Source organism: Streptopelia decaocto, assembly GCF_964273445.1.
Source record: "Streptopelia decaocto genome assembly, chromosome: 12".
Taxonomy (NCBI): domain Eukaryota; kingdom Metazoa; phylum Chordata; class Aves; order Columbiformes; family Columbidae; genus Streptopelia; species Streptopelia decaocto.
The window spans coordinates 19,024,568-19,039,455 of NC_138667.1; the positions used below are offsets into that span (position 1 = coordinate 19,024,568).

Genomic DNA, 14,888 nt, shown 5'->3' on the forward strand with positions numbered 1-14,888 from the left:
CAGATGGATATCCCGGTATGTCCCAACAAGCATCCAATTTACTTCTGCACAGTTTTCAGTTTGCAAAACTCAAGCAGGATTCCAACTATATAAAGAAAACTGACGGAGTATCAAAACACTGCTCTAGAAGACACACACATTTTTTTAAATTAAAAAAAATAAAGAATCTTCTACATAACTAACATTAAATTTTAACATTCTAGCTGTAAAACTTTAAATCTGGGGAAGAGAGAAGATGTGTCATGAGCAGTGAGCTACTACTATTAGCAATAAATCCCCTCATCTGTCTTCACAATAACGGTGGTGCATTTTATGCTGAAGACCTGTAATACTAACACCACAGAGGTCAGAACAGGCACTAACACCTCTGAAGTCAGAACAGGCAATTGCTGGATTTTAATGCCTGGATTTTAATGCCTGGATTTTAGCTGTGTGCTCTTCAGACAGGGACTGTGACACTCTGGCCATGCAGAAGAGGAGAACACTTGCATTTTAAGCAAAAAGCAACAACTTATCCCTGTAGCAACGATACCTTCAAACTCACAAACCCCAGCCCACTCCCAGCCCAATCTCCCACATTTAAGCCTATAAGCCTAAAATGAGGGCTCTCAGCCTGCAGAGGGGATAGCAGAGCCCAAGTGAGACTTGTCCATCTGCTGGACCACTTTAATCCAGCTACTGAGAGCCCTTCCAACCTTGCATCTCTTCCCATCCTTGAGGCAGAAAACTGTGTAAAGCTTCCCTAAAATCCATAGGAAAGAATGGAAGAACAGCTTACTGCCACTCTCAGAACCACAGAACACATTTCGGACCCCAGCTGTGGCTACAGAGCACGGCATTTGAAACCTGTGCTAGTGTAGTCTGGGGTTTGAAGTACCAACCTTAAGCTAGCAATGAATGCACAAACAGGCAACCTTTTAACAAGTTATTTGAGAAATACTCATGACAAAAACTAAGAAAAAGTTTGTTATAAATTAGTCTACTTTATCAGTTGGCACAAGAATTTGCCAGTGCTGCAAAATTAATTCTTGCTTAACTTGCAAAAAAACCCACTTGATGGTTGGCAATAAAAGGAAAAGAAAACCTGCGTATTTTTGTTCTGATCTTCTTCAGCACTCAATCTGCAATAAAAAGTGCCGTTTAAGCTACAGAGTCAGAAATAACCAGAATCTGACCCCACTAAACCGCATTTTAATTCCCAAATTGATGTGTTGTTATGCAATACCCTTCAGTGCTTTTAGCTGACCACATCTTCTAAATCTAGACCTTCATTAACAATTTTAAAACTGTCAGAAGTACACAAATACTGGAGTTGTTTGAGCTGACATGCATGTTTTGAAAAAAGTGAGACTCTTATAATGAGAGGTTTGATAAGAGATAATGGATTAAATGGGCAGCCTTGTATTAACAGACTAAATACCACATTCTTTCTCAATTGCATGCCCCATATAGTAGCAACTAAAGACTATGTAACAAAAACAGCGTTACAAGGGTGAAAAAAGTTTTCCATCATCTTCTCTGTTTGCAAAATCTACTAAAAGAAAAGCATTCACTGAAGTAAGCGAGAATACGAGCCTAGAGATTCTTCAAAGTGAAAGGTTTTCTAAAGTTTTTCTAGAAGTTATTTGCAATTCCCTTTCCAGCCCTTCACTTTGATCCGGGAACACTCTGTCAGTCTTATCTAAAAATTACAAAGCAATTATTTTTTTAAAGAAAAAAGAAATAACAAAGCCCACAAGTGATAAGGCAAGAATTTCACCTTACGCTCACGGCAACCTTCAACATCATCTCTTAGCTATAAACAATGGATTGGTTTCTCAGGAAGAATTGCACCATCACTGCACGCCCCCAGACAACTCTCAACTTGCAGCTCCGCCAACACATGTTGTGAGGTAAAGAGGGGAAAAAGTAAAAATTAAAACCAACCAAACAAAAACAACCCACACAAGACAAAAACAAACCCCAGGAAGAAGAGTGAAGCTAAGTATCTTCTAAATGACTGCAATTATCTGGAAGAATATGTAAGGTAGGATGTTCCAACACACACCATCTCCACCGCAAACAAGGCTGCAGACACTGAGAACACAGTGGGCACTGACTGACGACAACTTTGCAGCTTCTTCAGAAGAGCAATAAGTAATAATAAAAACACACTGGTGCGATGAATTTTTGGATGCTTACCAGAGTTACCTGCAAAGCCGTAACCACCTTCTGTCCAGTACAGGCTTGCTAAGGGTGCACAGCAGTGCAACGGAATCACAGCGAACAGCAATCTGCCTGGACAGGAATCCTTTCGAGTCACTGCCTTACCATACGGATGACCAATTAAAGCAACTTTTTTTTAAAAAAAAACAAACAATTGCACAAAACCCAAGTGTCACTGACCCACCCACGTTTCATAAACGCAACAGGAAGGAACCGGAAGGTTTGAGGAGTCATCGCTTGGCTGCTCTTGCTGGAAAAGAGACTTCCCCCACCACCACCGAGTGGAAACCAACCTATATCCAATTAAAGACACATTTTCTCACTCCACCCCTTCTCCTCACCCCCAGGAACAGGAAACAAGACAAAGCTATGGAACAAAAAGCAGATGTGCCAAGAAATCCTGTTCAATTGGCTGCGCACCAGTGCTTTGCCTCTGGTTCTGCTGAACGCTGTGCCTTTCACCAAGAACCACTGACTTGTCCTTAGGCCATTGATAATATTTTGTTAAACATAATCAAATTGCCTTAACTCATTCCTGCCAACTATGTAAAACAGCTTAAAACACCTGATGCTAAACTATTGATGCACACAGATCAAAAATTAACTTTTCTTGATGTTATAACCTTTAAACCCTGCACAAATAATGTGCATTATTCTGTTTCACTACTAATAAGCCTTCTAGCCTTTTTTCCCCCCACTACAATTTACTGCATCTTATATCATTATTTTTTCTCCCTAACCCCAGCAAGGAAGGGGGAAAATCACACCCACACAATCATTTTGCACTCCTCAGTGTACTGATACACAATCAGCAGTGGAATTGCCATGAAGTAACAATTAAGGGACATGCTTCCTTCCCCAAGAGCCTTCCCTACACCTCTGCTTCCAGGGTGTATTGTTTAATGTTAGTTAGGAACTGCATTTCCAGCTGCAACAGCACTCACTTGTAATTAAACACATCTTCCAACAAGTGGAAGTGGCCGTAACTACAAAGCCATATTTTGTACAGAAGTTTAAACCACTCCAGAGCTTTTCATACAGCCAAACCAGATCCTTGCTTTTTACACTCGCAAAACACACATAATGTTTTTCATTTTACTTGTACCTTGTATGAAGCCTTTCAACCCTCAAGCAGGTTTCTAAGTTTAAAAAAAATTAAGTCATTGCATTGAACCTGTTGAATACAACAAAGAGACAGCCGGTCCGCACCTGCAGCCGAGCCCGCCAGTGTCGGAAGCCGAGCAGCCAACACTGGGCACCGGCCACAAGCGCCGCTGGACAAATCTGCAGAACAGAAATGAGCCCGGGCTCAAACTCCTGGCGCTGGGAGCTCCTGCACTGCAGGAGCTGGCACAGCACCTTAGGGAAGCAATGCTACTCGACTGCCCTTTTCTCAGGGTTTTATTGGCTGTTTTACTGCTTGCCTGCTGCTTTCCCTTGTAGGGATGGCTTCACACACGGCCACCACCCAAGAAAAAGGCGGGGGAAGGATACAAGGAAGTGAAGCTGAATGATTGTGGGGGTCAATAAAAAGGAACATGGCAAAGGTCAAAAAAATATGATCAGGGAAACAGAGGACAACACCAGACACCACCCAAGAGCATCCATCACTCCTCAAAGGCACCAAAGGAGCCAGAGGATACTGCTCACCAGTGTGACAAGCACTGGGAATGAAAAGGACCCCTGGAGTTCCTGTCTTATTCCCCCCTTCTGGTGGCGTCAACAGCCAGCTTGGCCAAGGCCAGGTGAAGGGTCTGTAACCTGGGGCCTCAGACAAGGGCTAGAGTAATAAAAAGCTGAAGACAGTACAAATAAACCCTCACTACAAGGGTCATGGAGATAGGGCACTAGGGTAGATGGAGCTCTCAGCTATACTCATCAGATCACACTGAGTGCCCTGCTCATGACCTCCAGGTCATTGTTCTGACTTTTCATCCTTTAAATGAATAAATAATTTAAGTTTTAAGATGCTTAGGCTCTGAAACACCTGGATATCAGGTACTGGATGAAATGAGCTTTATGGTAAATTGTATGTGAAGCTTACATGGAACTTGTCCCCTGCATACATGTCCACAGTCCATCACAAATTAGCCAAGATCATGAGCAACTCTTCAACATTGAGTGATGAGACTCACTAGGTCCTTAAGTCATGCCAAAAGAAATTAGTTTTACAAGTACACATTAAAAGGACACACTTGCAAGAAAGCAGGTAAAGAACAGGCAGCTTGTACATCTTCATTCATTGCACCTACAGAGGAACACCCACTTGTATTTGCTCCTCACTCCACATACCCCCAGTTCTGCCCTCTGCTATGCAGCAATGCTCTTTCTGAATCTGTTATTCTAGTCAATTAAAAAGAAAACATTTCCCCAGGTATAGCTTCAGCTGAAGATCTCAGGAGCACTTTGCAAAGATGAATACTGACCTGCTGGGTTAAACACTGTTTTATAGGCATCCAGTTCAGCCTTGTTTACATGAAAAATTAAACTGACCCTTTTGATTATCTAAAGGTACATTGCGCTAATGCAGCCCTTGTGCAGATCGCTTAAGTGGATCTTCTGGATTGAGCTTGTGTCGTCTAGAGAAAAGACACAGAAAGAAGAATCCCCCCCCCACTTAGAGCTCCACAGACATGACCCACAAAGTACCTGCAATAATACAGTGAATGAAAACTCTCTAAACCCTCGGGGAGTGGGAAAGGCAGTGGAAGGGGTAAAAAAAACACGCATGCCATCAAGGCCACAATTTCCTGATAGCACTAATTCTTATTGACTACTTACTTACTAACTGAAAAAAAAAAAAAAAAAAAAGCAATTTTAGTATTTACCTAAATGCTCTCTTGATCTTGTGCTGAGCAGCAGCAATGACAAATATCTGGCCCACACTTTCCTCATTCCCTTCAATTAATCTCCATGAAAATAAAAACTAAAAAAAAACCCCCTTTTTCTACTGAACCTTCACCAGTTTTCCACGAGCCCACCAGTTTCAGTTTCTTTGTCTTAAAGTAGCTGCTGAAGGCTACTCCAAAACAGGGTGCACTAATGGGCTTACGGCATCTTCTACCCTCATCTCCACTAACGTCTCATTTGCTCCCCAACAGCAGTTTCACTAAGAAATTCTTCTTAATGTCTTATCATCATACACATCTATTCCACAACAGGGCACAGGTAGCTTAGAAAACCAGGTATTGTTTGGCAAAAATGCACACCATGAACTTAAGTTGTATTTCGTGCAATATTCTACCTGCCACACCGTGCTGGTTCACAGCTGATCTGCTCTCAACCCCCTCACTGTGCTGGAATCTGGAAACACTCCGGGAGATGAACCCACTCTTTTCTTGTTAGGTACATCAACATTCCTTCCTGTGTCATTCAAGGTATTCAAACACATCTACTGGGGAAGCCACTGGCATTCAGTTCAGTGTCATGTTCTCAGTACTGTTCCACTCTCTGTCTTGGTAACTGCTACCCCTTTAGCTATAGCCAGCCTCAAATTTGGTTTTCCTTCCATAGATGCCTGAACTTAGACCCCTTCAAAAGAGATTCTCTTGAGTGTAAGTGATTAATCAAGTATCTGTCTTGTAAATTAGAAAAAATATAAACAGAAGTAAGGGAATGTCAATAGATGGGGAAGAATTTTCCTTTGCAAACTGTGTTAATTTAGATCTGCATATTTAATAACTTCTATCACTTTATAAATCACACAGAAAAAAGGTTACCCCTCTCTGATTCCACCAGAGCTATTAATAAAAACATGTCCATGGACTAGTGGATGTTTTCTGTAGTACATCTGGGATTAACAGACAAAAATATGTAATCATGTTTAGAGAAAAGGTAGCTGGCTCTTTAAATAAAGTCAAGGAAGTATTATGAATCATATTTAAGTATCAGATTTGCCAACAGAAGAGTCTATTACTAACCCACTGCACACTAGAAACTGGAGTTAACACCCATTGTCACCCTGACTGGAAGATAAGGAGTCTCAGTCATTCAGGGAAAAAGATCCCCTGACAGCTGCAGTCCCTGCATTCATTCTTCCTGCCGTTCCTTTACCTCAGTAAATCCATCTGCACCCAGTTCTGCTCTGCGGCACAGTAGGTCACTCTCACCACTCATCTTTTCTGCACAGCTCCTCCAGTAAGGGTGCTGGTATACAGTTTTGTGGGTAGGTTCTATTTTAAGTCTCATACACTGGATTAAAATAGTTTGGAGTTAAAAGTAGTAATTATCAAACATCTGCACTTTCTCTAAAGCTGCAACTCTGTTTAACCAGCGCACAAGCTATAAACTCACTGAATGGAGCTATTCCAGAGTAGCTATAAAGCTAAATTAGGGTGAACTCCCAGAGTAGTAAAGGATCCAAATCCTCAAGGTTATATACATTACAGTTCCGCAGTACAAGAATTTGAGTGATTTCCAGTTAAGGCACAACAGCAGAAAACAACAGGCATTCATCATCATGTTGGATGACTGTCTCAGTATGGCACTGTCCTAACAAAATAATACTCAGTCCTCTTTCATCCATCATCTTTCCTTTAGCATCAAGCCACGCCAAGAGATGCTAGTAAAACCAAATACAGCAAGCCCTTTTAACAGAAATATCACAGCTTATATACAGGCCCTCACTGTAGCCTAGCCCTCCTATCCACCTACAATGAGGTGACTGGTTTTGCCACTTAATTTTTTGTGAGTTTAACTAATTCTCTGCATAAGAAAGATCATTTCAAAATCCAACAGTAACAGCAGATACAATTTCAAGGCAAGACTGAAGTCCCACTAAAGCGTATTTCCAGCTCAAATATTTCTGCTCATGTGGATTCCTTTGCAAGATCAGTTTCTCAATCTTACAGCTGCAGAAGGAAGATATTCACACTGCTGAAAAAAAACCCACACAAATTACTTTTCTATTACAGCTTTCAGACAACTTTATCAGACCAGTGGAAGCCCTATGAAGAAGCAGCACATTAACATGTGCCATTACACATGTCAGCACAGAAAAGCTGATGTCTCACAAAGCTTGAAAATTTATTGTGAGGTAAATATTTACATTGGTATTTAATCATACAGTTCGGGCGTGGGATTTCTAATCTCTGCCCGCTGTGCTCCCCCTGCCACCTTGAGTAAACTTTTAATCTCTGATGCAGAGGCCTATTATTAGAGCAGGCTCAAAAAAACCTAAAGAATGAAGGCATGTTGTTTATTATTGAAAAGGTTAGGGCAAAGCATTTTTAAAACAAAGCCTTTTGTCTGTTTCTGTAAATAAAAGAACACATTTCTTTGATGTTTTAAAAACTGTTTCTCTGTAAATAAAAAGCAGTTAGTGACTCAACAGAAAATTATGCCCTTTTCAAAGAAAAAGTTTGAATTCAGCAGGGAGAAACAAGTCCTACTAAACACTTATTGTGGCCTTAGCACCCAAGACAGACCAAACAAAGGGTACCTAAAAGACTGCATGTATTCTAAAGTACGCTGGGCTTTCACCTCTATATAAACACAAACCTGCCTACAAAGCAACCCAGGAGCTGAAAGAAAGAAAAAAAACCAAACCAAACCACAACCTTTAGCTGGCTTGAAAATATACAAAGCCTCGTGTAGCCAGCAGGACTGAGGATGTGCATTAGCACCAGAGTGCCGTTAACAGAGCCTCTCCCACCGCCCCCGCATCCCCACGCACAACACAGGAAAAAAAATGCAGGAAACACCTAACCCAAGAACACCTTTCACACGACCCCTATCTCAAAAACAAGCAAAAAACCCCAACCCAAACAAAGGACAAATGAAAAGAAAAAGATAAGAAGAAAACAGGGGGAGGAGCAGCAGAAAGCTCCCAGACTAGTTCAATACAGATAACCCAGACATGCCTTGAGTCATAACTCTGAAAGCTGGAACAAGGACACAACCACAGAGACTCATAGCCCAGACTGGGCGAGTGAGTGATCAATGGCCCTTGCCAGAGCCACCATCACCTCCTGGGCAGGACAGGCACGGAAATACACCTTGACCACATCCAATTCTTCACTAAACAGAAGTGCAACCACACACCTTCCTGCAAGCTCTGAGTCTGAAAGATTTCACGTGGTTTGAACTAGAATGAGTAATGAAGATACATACCAGCGACCCCACAACGGAGGGAGAGAGGTCACCCATAAACTGGCAGCTGAGATACTCTCTCCCTACTTTTTGGGTGTAAAAAGTTGCACAAAACTTCTTGTCAGCGAAAGAGAAGCACCCGCCTTACTGCATACTAGCAGATCAGGGGTGGGTGTCAAAAAACGTGGCATAGCCAAGCTAAGGCGAGGGGGATGTTCCCAGTGAAGAGACTGATTTGTGAGCTGAAACAGAAACATCAGCTCGGTGAAGGGAGGACGCTCGCTCCAGCAGCACCAAGAGAAACTCGGAGTCGGAAGCGGGAGGAGGCGGCCCCGGGGCCGCGGCGCCGCCGGCGGGCGGGCAGCGCTGGCCGGGCCACGCCGGGGAGCGGCCCGCGGGGAGGAGCCTCTCCCTCGGCCCCGCCGCCACCGAAACTTCTCCAGGAACCGGGTTCGGCCGGCGTTTTTCCTCCGGAAAATACCGCTCAGCGACGCAACACACACCCGGCTCCCCGCTCCCACCCGCCCGGTGACCCCCATCCCGGCCGGGCCCAGGGCGGCCTCGGAGCGCGGCCCGGGCCCAGGCCCACGCCCCACGGGCGGCGGCGCGGCCCGCTCCTGCCCGCTCCTCTGCGTGTCTCCCCGCTCCTCTGCGTGTCTCTCCGCTCCTCCCCGCTCCCCTCAGTGTCTCTGCGCTCCCGTCCACCGCCCCGCCGGGCCGCGCTCCGCTCCCCGCCCTCAGCGTCCCGCCGCCTCCCTCACGGAGTGCCGGCAGGGCCCGGCGCGCCGGGCCGCGCAAAAGTTTCCAAGTGAGACAAATCGGGCAGCGGCACCGTACCTGAACACCCCAACTTCACCGGGAGCAGGAGAACCGCCTCGCCGCCGCCTCTCGCCCCGCTCCGGCCCCCGGCCGCTTTGTGTCCCCGCCCGGCGCTCCCGCCGCTCCCGTCCCGCTGAGGAGATCGGCTCTTCCGGGCGCCTCCCCGGCCCGGCCGCTCTTCCCGGCACCGCCCGCCGCGCCGCCCCCGGGCCCTTCCCGGCACCGCCCGCCGGCAGGTGCGGCCGGAGGCCTCGGTGAGGGGCACAGCGGGTCCCGAGCCCCCACAGCACAGGCTCCCTGGGCCGAGGCGGACGTTTTGTGAAGTAGAATAAACAAATGTTAGGCCAAAACATAGCTTTATCTACTCGAGGTAGCGCAGGACACAAAAGGTCTGTGGAGAACTGGGGGGTGATGGATACCTGGGTTTGGAGGAGATGCGGCAAAAATTACAGATCGGTCCCTCTTGGGTTTTAGAATCATAGAATCATTCAAGTTGGAAAAGCCTCTCAAGATCATTTAGTCCAACCATAACCCACCCCTGTCCCTGCCCCATGTCCTGAGAACCTCATGTCCGTCTGTCCAACCCTCCAGGGATGGTGACTCCAGCACTGCCCTGGGCAGCCTGTTCCAATGCCCCACAGCCCTTTGGGGAAGAAATTGTTCCCAGATCCAACCTCAACCTCCCCTGGCGCAACTTGAGGCCGTTTCCTCTGCTCCTGGCGCTTGTTCCTGGGGAGCAGAGCCCGACCCCCTGGCTCCAAGCTCCTTTCAGGCAGTTCAGAGCTCAGAAGGTCTCCCCTCAGCTCCTGTTCTCCAGCTGAACCCCCCAGGTCCCTCAGCCGCTCCTTGTAAGACTTGCCATGTCATTGTAATAGCGTGAACACAGACTATAGGTTTAACTCTTTATTCAGCTATGAAAGTAATAATCTTTGGCATAAATTTGCCTCCATCTTATGCTATTAAATACTTAGCTATGAAAATACTAGTCTAGAAAACTGCAGTCTGTTTTTATGTGAAAAAAAAAACTTGATTATTCAGGTTTTTCGTGTTGATTAGTGTCAAGTTGTCTGGCCATAGTGGTTTGGTTTTTGTTTTGGTTTGTTGTTTTTCGCTGTATTCTTTCCTGCCTTTCCCTTCAAGTCTCATTTTAGCGAGCATGATCATTAGTAAAGAAAGATCATCTTTGTACTAACTCTTCTGCTGTTTCACTGGGGCAATTTTGCCTCCCTTTTTCTACAATTATGTGGACACCTAATTTTTTTCTTACTTGAGGGAAAAAAAATCATGCTTTCTTTTGAAAACCTGACGTATATTAACCTTCTCGAGAGATGTTGCTTTTAGGAAAAGTCTGGGGTTTATGCCAGTGCCTCTGATAATGAGAGCACAGGGAGAAGGGACGCGGGAAGTCACCAGCAGCCCGGTCACCAGGGCTCCTGTGTGAAGAGAGGAAAAGGTTAGGAACCCAACCTCAGCCCAGAGAGGTGGGTTTGCAAATGGGGGGAGTTGTCTTCAAGCAGTAATTTGTTCCAAAGGTTTCTTTGAAAAGTCTCAATGAGCCTCTGGTGTGAGAGTGACCATTTTTTTTCCTACGACAAATTACTCGGGGATTTTTTGTGGTGTGTTTTGAAATGGTTTTTAAATACAAATGTCTCCACAGAATTTACACGTGTACTGGATTGTAGAAACAGTTGAATAAATGTAATACATTTCATGACTCATTTGCCAGCGCTTCTGAGATACCTGAATCTACTCACTCCACCCTTTGATATTAAGCAAAATAGAGAGAGATTGGGCAACGTACCACAGAGACGATTCATTCAAGGTATGTAATTTAGCAGAGGGATTCAGTCAGCCCGTGTGGACTCCCGAGGGACCAGCCCCTGGGCAGTGTGACGGAAAAGCCCCACCGTGGCTCAGCACTGTGACTTTCCCCGGCTCCTGGTTCGACCGCATCCGCGGGGCCGCCTCTCTGATTTTTGCCGTACTCCTACAGGCCTTTCCTGTGGGAAGACACACGGTGTCCTGCAGCGATTTAGATTGCATTGTTCCTTCCTGTAGGTTTAATCCAAGAAAGAGATCCAAGAGAAGAAAATAAATGGAGTACCATTACTTTACAATCCAGAAAGAAAACTGGGATCAGGAGTCCAACCTTGTCAGTGAGTGAAGTTAATCAATAGAGAGCGAGATCTGTAATTATGATACTGACTGAGATATGTGTTATTAAAATAATACATGGTCTTCTGTGCCTTAACAAACAGGCTCTCCTCTAGAAACACAGAGAAAACAGGTTTTTTTAAGCTCTGTATTTCTTGCTTGTACCAAACCATTAATATTTTGGTGTCACTTGCACCAGGGATTCAAACTACTCATTTCTGATCTGTAGCATACTCTCGGTAAAATTGAGTTTACACTTCAATAGCTTGCTTTCTTTCATTACTCCTTTTAATATCATGTCTTGGCCTCCTGTGGTGGCTTCCACATTCAGCGGTTCTGCACATCTCACATCCTTTCAGGATGAAATGTCAGATTTAAAAAAAAGATCCCTTTTAAAAGTACAAACTCAAAGGTAGAAGGCCTGGAGTTGTGGAGAATCACACGTTCTGCACCGCACTGTTGAAAAGAGAAGGAAAAAGTACATCAGCTGGCAGCTCTGTTGGTTCGTGGAGCAAGTTAAAAGACTGAGCAAACAAAAAATAAAATTATGTTAAAGTAGAGGCAGCTAGGCTGAGATTGGATTTGTCTCTTAATTAACAGCTCTCTCTAGAACAGGGTGGGAGGCTCTGTCAATGAGACAAAAATCAGGGTGTTGTTTAGACAGGCACCCAGGAACAATAGATAGCAGTACCCGTCAGGGAGACAGCATCAGGCTGCCCTGGCAGCTTGAAATCTAATCTATTTTCTGAAATGAGTTAGAAGTTTTCTGCTTGACCCCAAATCTCCCTTTTAACAGTGTTTGTGGTTTTGTAATCCTGTGTTCCCATTTTTAAAAAAATGTTTCTCTTGCCCCTTTTGGCTGGGTGGAAACCAAACGCAAGCCGGGGAGAGGCCAGCGAGGAGAGGCCAGCGAGGAGAGGCCAGCGCAGCGATGCTGCGGGGAGGCCGGTGACTGCGCAGAATAAACAAACGCCTTCAGTGTGGGCTCTGTCAGGGCAGTCCGAGGTGCAGCACGTCGGAGCAGGACGTGGGTGGCGGTTGCGCGCTCCTGGCAGTGTGTCCACGCGAGTCAGGTGTGTGCGGAAGGGCAACCCCTGACTACTGCCACCTGAAGACTCCTGGGTGGGTGTAGTCACAGCAGAAAATCTGCCCTTTCACTGTTAAATCGTGGGGCAGGTTTGTGTGCCAAGCAAGGAAGGGTGTTGTTTATGTAGCACCTGGTATAACCACACTGTCTGCTAGTCCCAGCATACACGCAGGCTAAACTGTATGTGAGGGCTGGAGCTGCGTTTTCTATTTCCGTGACAACATTGCTGAAATGAATTGTTTACTCCCTGCATATGTTCATGCCCATTTCAAAATGTATGCTTGATCTTTGTGGTTTTCTAAAAAGAGTGTTTCTGGTTTGTGATTTGTGAGATGTGAGTGCAGAAACATAAGTGAGAGGTGCAAAGACAGGATTGCTAGGGGAGAAAACCGTATGGAGAATTAAAAGGGAATAAGAGGGAAGGAAAAAAAAGGGAAGAGGAAAAGTAGAAAAGATGCAGCGTGGTGTAGTAACAGGTGAAAGCTGCTGCAGTAAAGGCTGAATGGGCAGCAGTTAACCACTAGAAAGAGGAAAAACTACAAATACAATAAAAGAATCTCAGAGTCCAAATACCAGAGGGTTGAGGCTATCTGCGAACTGATGTCACACTGTGCAGTGAGGACAGTGCCAGGGCAGCCACGCTGTGCCACCCACTGCACTGGCTGCAGAGGAGCAGTTACACCGTGCAGCCTTGTCACCTCTGCTGCAGCCCTGTCACCTCTGCTGCAGCCCTGTCACCTCTGCTGTCTCTGCAGGCCTGCCTGTCCCTGCTCTGCCAGCGAAGGGGCCAAAAGCAGGGTAGGGACCTCATAGCTGAGTGAGCTTTGCTTTGGGGTTACCCCAAAATGCAGCATCCTCTGAGAACTGGTGGCTGCAATGAAGCCAACAAAGTGACAAAATTGAGGGTCTGGCACAAACATCATCTTCTGCACGCTATGATATCAAGTTCTTTGGGCTCCCCAGTGTTGGCCTTGGCATTTAGGAGAAACTTGTTTGCTGGGAGGTGCCAGAGCCTGGCCCAGGCTGCCCAGAGCGGGTGTGGAGTCTCCTTCTGTGAGACATTCAAACCCCCTGGACCCACCTGTGTGATCTGCTCTGTGACCCTGCGTGAGCAGGTGGGGCTGGGGATCTGCAGAGCTCCTGAAACCCCGCCCCTCTGTGGTTCTGTGATTCCCATGCAGCTGGGAGGCATCACCATTCCTCTTCAGGGCTCAGATGTTTCTCCTAAGAACCAGTTTGGAATCAACATCCTCACAGTAAGGAAGCAAATCCCAGTGTCCCGAGGCCATGCGTGTCTCTGGACTGCGTTAGCTGGGTGGAAGCCCTTGCAGGTGATGCTCAGGACTGCAGCTATGCCACCATGGCAGCAAAACAACTAAAACACCCACCTCGATTAAATGAGCCTCAGGATGAGAATGGATTTACCAGCACATCTGCACCTACACCAGGGCTTCTTCTGGCACCGCTGGCTGCCCGGGGATCAGACCTCGCTGCCCCAACCAACACCGCAACGCCTCCAGGCTCAGTGCCAGCCGGAGCTGCAGCCACCGGAGCTCACTGCTCCGGGTACCTGACTGCGGTGTTCACCGTCACCATCTCTGCATGACTGCTGTGTTCACCATCACCACCCAGCCTCTCTGCTGGAAACGTGCTCCTGTTCATACCCAGGAAACCACTGGATACTAACGGGAACACTGTCTCTTCCTCCACCACCAAGTCCTCGTGGGGCCTCTGGAGAGAAACCCAGAAATGATCTGCAATGCCAGCATGACCACGAGCACAGGAGCTGCCAGCACGGAGCAGCGTCCCCGCCACGCAAACATGCTGCAGCACAGGCATCCTGAACAGAACAGACAGAAACCATAACCAGGAGAAGCTGTGCTGTGCCAAAAGGCTCGGCACTAACTGGGTTCACTGGTTGCTGCTTTGCCGGTAGGGGAGCAGCTTCGCCAGAGTCGTTTGCATTCACCTCTGGTTCGCACAGCTTTTGTGTAATAAACTGTCATAGCCCCAGAGAAGGGAACATTCAAAAAAGCGCCCTGAGGCAATGCATAGCAGAAGCCTGAGAATCCTGCTGCATGAGTCACTGACCTCCACACACTGCATCTATTTCAGCCTTTAATTAATAAGGTTTTACATTTCTATGGCACTTTCCATCTGGAAAGATCCTAAAATGCTGTGAAGACTAAGGGCGAACAGCACCATTGAAATGTGTTTCTGGGAGAGGTAGGACTGTGCGGGGAAGGGAAAGCATAGCCAAGGGCACTGGGGAACAGAATTCTTAATTTTAAATGGAGCCTCTGTTACATCACTGAGTATTTTATAACCATGGAGAACAGACAATAAGATTTTATTTTCTAAGACACTGCTTGAATAAATAGGCATCGTAGCTTGCTTTCTTTATCCAGGGGGATGTCGTGCAAAACAAGTACTGGGTGATTTTAATTTAGGGTGTTAAAGGACCACAACTGAAGCTACAAATTTAAACTATCAGTGGATCAAGGCTTTCCTCCCTCCTGAAGAGTGAGTTATT

General features: G+C 46.1%; 1 protein-coding gene across 2 annotated transcripts in view; it reads right to left on the minus strand.

Moving 5' to 3' along the window:
* CTNNA1 (catenin alpha 1) overlaps window positions 1-14,888 on the minus strand; it is a 187,292-nt gene that overhangs the window by 104,039 nt on the left and 68,365 nt on the right. Inside the window, exon 1 of one of the 2 annotated variants that reach the window (XM_082063874.1) lies at window positions 9,133-9,263. The exons of the other annotated variant lie outside the window; for it this stretch is intronic. The gene's annotated coding sequence lies outside the window, so the exon portion shown is untranslated. Of the gene's footprint in view, window positions 1-9,132; window positions 9,264-14,888 lie in introns of those variants that run through there. 2 annotated transcript variants of the gene reach the window in all.